A 9,782-nucleotide genomic window follows, 5' to 3' on the forward strand; every position below is an offset into this window, starting at 1 on the left:
ACCGATGTCTAGAATAAAAAATAAATTCATATGAATTAACCTATTTAATCTTGATCCACTCTAAATTAAATGAAACAAATCAGCCCATTGACCCATGCAAGTCCACATAGTGTTATTTTTAAGCCCGCAATAACATTTGGACCTAAGCAAAACTAGAAACCCAAACCAAGAAAGGATGATAACGACCCACTTTCATGTACTAGCCCAAAATTGGAATTCAAAGAAAGCCACAGGCAAATGGACTCAACAAAGAATACCCAGATTTCTTTTAAAATTTTAACTTACAAGCCTAGCCCAATAAACATAAGGTAGGAGCCCATATTCATGCTTTGAAGATCAAAATAATTATATTTCAAGGATTTGCCAGCACCCATTCCAATTTTCTTTTGCAGGTTTACGTAAGCATGCATCTATTCCAGGGAAAGCTTGTTTGAGGGAAAAAGAGAGAGAGTAGGTACTGGTGCTGCAGGGGTTATAACAGCAACGAAAGGAAAAAAAGAAAAGAAAAGAGAAACTTAAGCCTTTTCTACTGTCTAAGGTGCAAATTTCATTACTACTGTCCCTTGATATTGTTCCTAATAATACAAGCTGAAAGTACCCATGTTTACCTTGCTTGAAGTTATCGACTATCATTCATGTTCACTTTATTTTAGTCATGATTCATAACTGGAACAGAGTATTAAACCCATAATTCTCGTTGAAATTCAAATACCAGAAGTTAATGATTCATGATGTCTAATATTCACACATACATTCCGATAATAAGAACAAATAGGAACTTAATGGTTCCTAACAGGCTTTACACAAGGATATGTTGCAGAAAGTATGATTCAAAATCACCATACAAAGATTTGAACCTGATTAAGTATGGCTATTGCTCCTAGGATGAACTGGATGTATTGGATTCAATACTGCCATTTGCCTCTCCCCACTGTTTGATGTGAATTCTGCCTCCTTTTCTTTCTCTTGTGTAAGTGTTTCTGCCTCTCGATCTCTATTATTCTCACTAGTTTCTTCTTTCTCACTAGTTTTCTTCTCCGCCACCCTTGTTTAGACTTGTTTCTGCCTTTTACGGGTGAGTTCAATCTTCCTTGAAAAGGAAATAGATTATTATCATCTTTATAAGGATTGATTCTTGAAAATTAAGTATATCTCGCTGCTTGATTTGTAGAGAGAGGATTAAAATATTGAAAATCAAATCTTGCACCAGAATAGAAAGGCTTGGCTGGCTGTCTGCGAAGGTATGTTTGACTTAGAATCTGTAGTTGGTTTTGAAAGTTAAACCCTAATCTTTCGCACCAAGATTGTAGACTATATGTTAGAAAACACATTTTCATCATTTCTTGCCATCAAAAGACTTAATCAGGACCAAAATTAAGTACTAAAGTTGCATGAGACACCATCATCCTTTTCTCTTTCTTTTTACCCAGAAATCTACAAAAGCCATGAACAAAACGACGTCGTTTCCTTCCTATCTTCATCACCATGTTCTTTCCTTTTTAGTCAAAACACGCTATTTTATTTAATGTAAAACGACACTATCTTGAGTCCTAATTATGGTTTTTTTTCAATTCAATCAGATCGAACTTCAGTAAGGTCCCATGTTTTGGTGCTTTTTGTTCCTTGATTTTTCGTCTTTTAATTTATTATTTTTGGTCAATTTTCATCTTCTAATCTTAATTTCTTTCAATTTTTCCATGACTCAGTTACTTTAGGCCCTTTGATCTCTTTAAGGCTCCATTTCAGTCATTATTTTTCAATTTTCTAATTTTACATCAAATTAACTCCTGATTTCAATTTGCTTTTTCAATTAAGAACTTAATTGATTTTCTAACTCTGCTATTTGTTCTAAACTCATTCTTGAGCTTTAATTTCTTTATATTTTAGCTAAATTAAATCAATTTAAGCTTTTTTCTTCAATTTCTTCTTCAAGTGAACCTTTAATTATGTCCTAAAAATTCTTAAATCTCATTTGTGTCTATGATGATGCTTAGTTATTGGTCTAATTTTAACTTAAAATATATATTTTTGTATTATTATTATTATTATTTTATTTTTTACACATAAAAAATGACAAAACAACAAAATCATTAAAATTAACTAAATTTATTGAAAGGATAATTTCTTATTTCTTTTAAAAAATATATACATAAATAGAAGTAAAAAATTGGATTGCAACACCCATCCTCCATCGTTGTTCATTCTACTGGCATCAATCATTCCTACACCTGTCCTATCTTCAAAAGTTTTTATTTTATTCTAATTAATTTCCATAAATTAGTGAACATGTCGCTCATGATTTGAATTTCCAAATTCTTCAGTCGACTTGGCATTTTTATACGGATGACTGAAAACTGGAAGAAACGTCAGAAGTGATTACGCGTTTCATGATCAGTCAGGATAAGTTCCATTCACCATTGTTTATTCGAAGGGGCAGCTGACTCTTACTTCTGCCCTCATAATTTTTATTTATTCTAATTAATTTCAATGAATTAATGAAGGTGTCCCTCTATCATCTAAGCATGATTTGAAAAGGAAACTTAAGAAATTAATCAATTTAAATGAGAATTTTCCCCCATTTTATTTTAGTTTTTTAGTCTTCAGGCACGAAATGCCCATATATATATATATATATATATATATATATATATATATATATATATATATATATATATATATATATATATATAGAGTGATTTGAACAATAGTACAATTTTATCAAGCATTGGTTAATAATGCTATTCTAATATATATAGTGATTTGAACCAATGTCAAAACAAAAGTTGCTAATGATACTATTTTTATTTTGGAGAAGATGTATTAATAAATGGCTAAAATCTGCTTAGAAAAAAAGAAAATTTTATTGATCATGGGACAATTATATATAGAAGATACAAGACATTTTAGGGGTTTATGAAAATTTCTGATTAAATTAAAATTTTAAATTAAATATGATAAATAGAATAACCGACAGAATGATTAAAAATATTAATAATTAATTATTCATTAGTAAAATCATTGGTAGTAAAGCAAGATCAAAATCACTAATTTCATAACAGATGCTCCTTCTCCTCCTCCTTGTCTTCTTTATCTATAAAAAACACCAACGTCCCTCTTTTTCTTTATCTTCTCTTCTCTCCTCAACTCGTTCTCTTTTCTTCTCTTCTACATGCAAGTATGTCTTCTCTTTTCTTCTTTTATCTTCTTAGTTTTTTTTTTTTTTTTGCCAATTAACATATTTATTAACATACTTTATGAATTTTTTTTTCTTCTCAGCTTCACTCGTAATGAAATTAAGGTAAGATTTTTCATTTTTTTTTCATTTTTTTTTGTGTTTGTATTCATTATATTTTTTTTCTTAGTATTGTTTTTTTTTTTTTAATTTTTCTATTCTTAATAATTGTATGAATGTTGTTGTAGGAATTATTTTCATATGAGAACAATTTTTTTGACTTTTAGTTGTATTTGTTTTTCAATTATACTATTCAATTTTAATTATTATTAGTTAATTTTGTTGTTCAATTTTAATTAAATGAATTTATTTGTTGCTGGATTATGGGTTCAGGAATAGGTTTTCTAGGTTAGGTGGAAATTGTTTTTAGTTGATTTATTTATTTGTTGCTATTGTTTATTTTTTGTGTTATTTATTTGTTGCAAATTTGTTTGAGTTGATGTTTTTTTCCAAGCAACTCAGTTCTTAAGGATTATTGAGTGTTGATTTATATTAATTTAATTTATTTTAATTATTTTCTACTTTTGTTTAATTTATTTTTAAATAATTATTGACGGCCTTACTGATGGATTAAGTTCGTCGGTATATTCCAGAGAGTTGGAAAATAATTACTATAAATATCACTGCTACTCTTTAATCACCGATGAAACTATATACGGTCTTTCTGTTGGTTATATGTCAAATTCTCTAAGAAAAATACCGATATAATAAAGCGGATAATTTACGTGCTTTTTTCATTAGCAAATCCACCAATAATTTTATTACTGACGGACTCACCGATACTAGAAATCACCGATGAGAGTTTTACTGATGGAGTATTTTTGTCCATGAACCCGTCGGTAAAAATAGTACTGATGGATTAAGAGTATAAATCCCAAGAAAAGTTTTTCACTGTAAATCTAAAAAATTTGGTATTGTTTTTTCTATCATAAAATTGTTAAATTGAATTCATAGTTTTGATATAAAATATGTTTGGTTATGATTTTGATAACCTCTAACTCCTCTGAATGAAAGTGTTCATCAAATTTTAATAATTTATTTTGGAAAATTCTATTAGCATAAAAAAAGTCCTTTGAACAAATCATTTTAATAAATTTTTATTCATGCTTGTGAGTTAATTTCTCTTCATATAATTTAAATAAATTATTTATGGCTAATATTATTTTAATGCTTATATAATCGCACTACCAGTTAATCAGGTCCAAAATAAAGCCTTATTTCACATTATATACCTCATTATTCATGGGATATAAATAGATTTTATTGAAAAGATAAATCTTTTTTTTTAATAAAGAAGCTTATAAGTAATTGTAGCAGTAAAAAACTTTGCAATTCTAAAATATTAAAATATAAATATTAATATCTTAAATTTAATAATTCATCAATTTTTATTTACTATCAAAGTTTCTCAAGAGTTATCAATTACAAATATTTACTAAAATGTTAGTAATCAAAATAAAACTTTGGAAATATTTTATAGTTTATAATCGTATTTATATTATTATTTTATTATATTTACTTTAATTTTATAAAAAAACTATTTAAAAAAATAATATTCAAATAATTATTTTATTTATTAATTTTAAAAACTATTTACATGAATTTGTGATAAAAATGAAGCTCTCATTTTTTATATGAATTTGTTTATAACAACATGAAGAAATATTGTTTCAAGTTTTAACTATACTACCTAGTTCATACAAAGATTCCTTGAAGTATTAGTCATTTTGATATATATTCTTTATTTTATTTCAATAGTTAATTAAACAAAATTCTTCTAAGTGTAAAATAAAATGAACTAATTTTAAAAATTATTTGACCACGCACCACCAAAAATTGAAAAATATCGACAAAATATTTTTTCTGCAAGTAAACACCATTCTGTTAGTTTTTTACATAGCCGATAGAGTTACTGATAAAAACACATCATCAGGAAAAGTTTTATCAGGGATTTTCTATTTAATATTGGTGTTACAAATTACTAACGAAATATTGGCAAAAAAAAAAAAAAAAAATACATTGATCAGATTTTATCGACCATCAATCGGTAAATAAACTACTGATAAAATTTTCCATCAACTATTCCGTATATACAATCTAAATATTACCGATGGAGTAGGCAATGAAATTTGAAATAGAATGTTCGTCGCTAAGTCTGAAGATTTTAAACCTTAACCATTCTATAACTTTTTGATTAAATAATGCCTCTATTGCTGATTGGATCATTGATAATTTTTTTATTTGTTGGCGAGTTCTTCGGAAAATTAGTAATATATTCGTATTTAAGTTATATAGTTGTTAAATTAAAAAAAAAACACTATAAAACCAAACACTATCAATTTTATTGAACATCAAAAATTTATTAATTCCAATATTCATTACAATACTAATTTTACAATAATAAATACATCATTACACAAATGAAGGTGGAGGTGAAGATGGAAAATCCTGAGCCAAAAAAACCAGAATAAGGAACAAGATAATGTGAATCCATTTATCCCATCATCTTCTCCCAATTTCGCCTATTTTCTTCTTCTAATCTGACTTTCATTTATTCTTTTAATTTAGCTGTTCACTTCTCAACCTATTTTAGAACCCTCGATTTGAATTTCAATGTCATCTGACTTGGGCTAGACTATTGTGTGCTTAGAATTGAAGTAGTATGGCCCAACCTCATTACTCTGGCGATGCCATAAAGATTTTATAAACTCGATTCCTATCAGATCCATCAGTTTCTCTAGCCTCCAACCACAATTGAGGATTGTGAAGAGGATGGGTGGAAGTGTCTTCTTCATGCTTTCAAATATTACGATGTCATATATTTCCTACAAAACAAAAAAAAAGTCAATTATAATTAAAAGAATTAAAAAAATTACAAGAATATTTTTTTTAAAAAAACTTACAACGAACACCTCAGCTATGCTATCTACAAACTTCTTCACTTCTTTTCTTTTATTTGCCTTTCTTATGTATTTTCTCATATAACTCCATTGGAGTAGGCTCACACTCTAGCTATTGTTCCTTCAAAATAAATAAGTTGTAAAAAATTATAACAAATAAACATCGTATTGAAAAAGAAGAAGAAAAAAGTTTAAAACTTTTACCAGGTGCATTGCATGATTGATAAATGAGAGAGATTTATTGGCTTGTTAGCTCACCAAACCATGTGGTTCTTTATTTTTGTTTTATAACCTAGATCATGATCACTTTTTAAATTATTCCACCGCTATAAACTCTTGAAACTTCTCACAATTACTCTTTATGACATGACTTATTATGTACTTCCTTTACACATCGACTTCATAAAAGATGGCTTGGTTTTATGTATATTTATGGGCACATACCATAAATTACACAACCTGGAACAAAATAATATACACGAGATTTTGGAATTTTTAGATTACAACGTTAAATTTAAAATTTGTTAATTATTTGATACTTAGTTAATTATATTGTGGTTTCCCTACACTTTTCTCGCCACACTCTCGTTTTCCTTTTTCCAGTAAAATTTTCCTTGTATTGTTAATTCTTGCATCATTATTGGGACATTTCCCATCATGCATTATAACACTTATAATTCTTTTCTTATATGAGTTCATAAATATGAATGTGAAATTCAACATGAATGAATATATCCAATTTTAACAAAGTTTTTGTAGAGTTTCTACTATACATGGCTCTACCTAAAATTTCATCCTGCTAACATCGTGCATGTAAACAACACCAAAAAACATAACCATCCATCAAAACACATGTTGCCTCAAGCATATCACCAGTCAATTTAATATTTATCCACTTAGTGATTACACAACATCGTCTTTAAACATTTATTCCAATTCTAAGACAATATCATAATTTCCTAATTCCTAATTCTTAATTCCTGAACCTACATGACATAGAATATATTACAAATGCTAGAAAAAAACTATATACTAACTCAAAAAATATTTTTTTTTTATCTTACCTTAAACAATCCACACCAATCATCTATTATAGTCATCTATTTAGAATGATCCTGGAGCTGACTCCACTAAAACAGTGGTTCCTCAAAAGAGGATTTCATCACACTTGTGATATAACACGTAGCTTTAATATTTGTAAACTCGCAAAACAAATTCACATAAAGTCATTCATTTTTATTTAATGTAAATATTAAAATAACCTAATAAAAATCAATAACTTCAAAATAAAAATCAAATACAATACCCTTATACTACGAAACTACATTATATAATTCTTCACCCAACAGTATCGGCGGTGCAACATCCCTTTCAATCTTACCTTTCAAAAAGTCATTTATATCATTTCTATATCAATGATGACTTGGCACGAATCTTCAGTGATAATAAAAAAGGCTCTACCACTATTCATTAAGGTGAAGGTCTAATTACTTTCCATATAGTTTGGACAAGATAATTCTCCATATGTGCTCCAACCCAAAACCATCTTATACGCAGACAAGCATTTATAGTCCACGTTAATGGTGTCTTCATCTGAAAATTTTGTTTTCTTGAGATATCATATGTTAAAGTCCCAACTGACCATAACTAATTCAACTCATCAATCAATGGTTGAAGATAAACATCTATATCCCTACTTTAGCTGTAAGGACCAAGTATAACCATAAACAAGAACATGAATTACTAAAACGACGTCGTTTTGATTAAAAAAAAGACCCGACCGACCCGGTGACCCGGTCAAAACCCGGAACCCGGGCCTTGGACCCGGCCGAGTCTGAAAACTATGCTTCATAGATATCCCTATGGACAAGTTATAAAATGTTACTATGACCAATCAATAAAAATATGGTGCAATAAATGATTTAAATGATTTAAATGGATTAAATCCATTTGTATATAGGCTACGATGCATGTTCTGCGGTTTCATTGAAAACTAAGGATGCATCCTATTAAACTGCTTCCAAACTTTACTATCGATAGGGTGAAACATGACTCCATCCACAACATTGTCTTAATAATGCCATGTGTTCATAATTCTTTATAGACATAAATAACCTTTACAACTTACGAATGATTGAGAAGGATCTCAATTTTTTGTATGCGATAAATGTCCTTTCTTTACCACTATTGGTTTATATTGAGCATGCTAATATATTTTGCTCTTGGTAAAATTTGCATATTCACTGTAGTATAACATGTAAAAGTTTGGATACATTAATTTTATGGTATCCTAGGTTAAGAGGTTTCATAATGGATTTAACAATATAAAAACTTTGTTTCAGCCTAACCCTTTTAGGTAACATGCTTTTAGCCCATTTAATTATGCTATCATAACTGGCTTCACTCAAACCATAACCTGACTTGATTATAAAAACTCGTGCAATAGCCAATAATTTATATTGAGTTATGCACTCATCCTATAATGGTTTATCTAAATCTTTTAAAAGTTTTAAAAACCTAGTTGTATCTACATTTGATTTTTAATATGAAGGGATGTTACATGATTCTTCACTTGAATAACCATGATTCATTCTTATTGCATCTATCACCATACTCTTATAAGGATTGCTATTATCATCTGCAAATCCATGTATGTTGCTAGAATTAGAAGTTGAGCCTACCAATCTTTTTTAACATGGTTTTGTGAGGAACATATGGTTCTCCATATGCATACCAACATAAGTGTTTATCGACGAACTATTTTTTAAGTAGATGCATCATCACAACATATTTATGGTTAAACTTTTTATTCTTACATTTCATACATGGACATCTAATTTCATTTGCACTAATATTCCTCGATTTAGAATGTACAAAATTAATAAAACCTTTAACCCCTTAAAGATAATCATGCCTATACAACCCTTCAAATGAATCTTAATACATCCAAAAACAATAATTCATTGCTTAATTATGACACCTATATATATATATAGAATAATATTGATTTAATTAATTAAAAAAATCAATTTTCCTTAATTTTCCAACTTAATAATAAAATTAAAAAAATATGATTGATACCTATTAAAGTAACCCATCATTTATTCAATTATAACACACGTAAGTTATAAAATCAAACTCATTTTCATCAAATGACAACAAAATTCTATTTCTCCTAAATCCCAAATAAATCCTAGCATACAAATCACACATTAATACAATAAATTTATCTAGAATATACAAGCAAATTATAAAAAAATAAATAAATAAACCTAAAACATAAATGAGTTATAAAAAATTGGTGGGTTTGCTTACTTAATGTATCAAAACTTCACAAAAAAAATTAATAATCAATGTTGACACTACTAATAAATATAGATCGACGCTGGTGGGTTGGGGTAACCGGCTTTGTGATAAAATAGGGGGGTTGTTGGTATTAAGTTTTTTGGTGGAAGAAGAAGAAAAGGAAGAAGAATAAAGGGAGGAACTGTCAATTATAACTTACTTACATTTGTTGAAAAAAATATTCCATCAGTAAATCACGATGTGTAAAATTACTAATAGAATTGCCAATGTATTATAGAATGTATATCATGTATCTATCAGAATAGGAAATTAATATAGGATGTAATCATTACAGTTACTCATGT

The sequence above is a fragment of the Populus trichocarpa genome, chromosome 7, assembly GCF_000002775.5.
Source record: "Populus trichocarpa isolate Nisqually-1 chromosome 7, P.trichocarpa_v4.1, whole genome shotgun sequence".
NCBI classification, from domain to species: Eukaryota; Viridiplantae; Streptophyta; class Magnoliopsida; order Malpighiales; family Salicaceae; genus Populus; species Populus trichocarpa.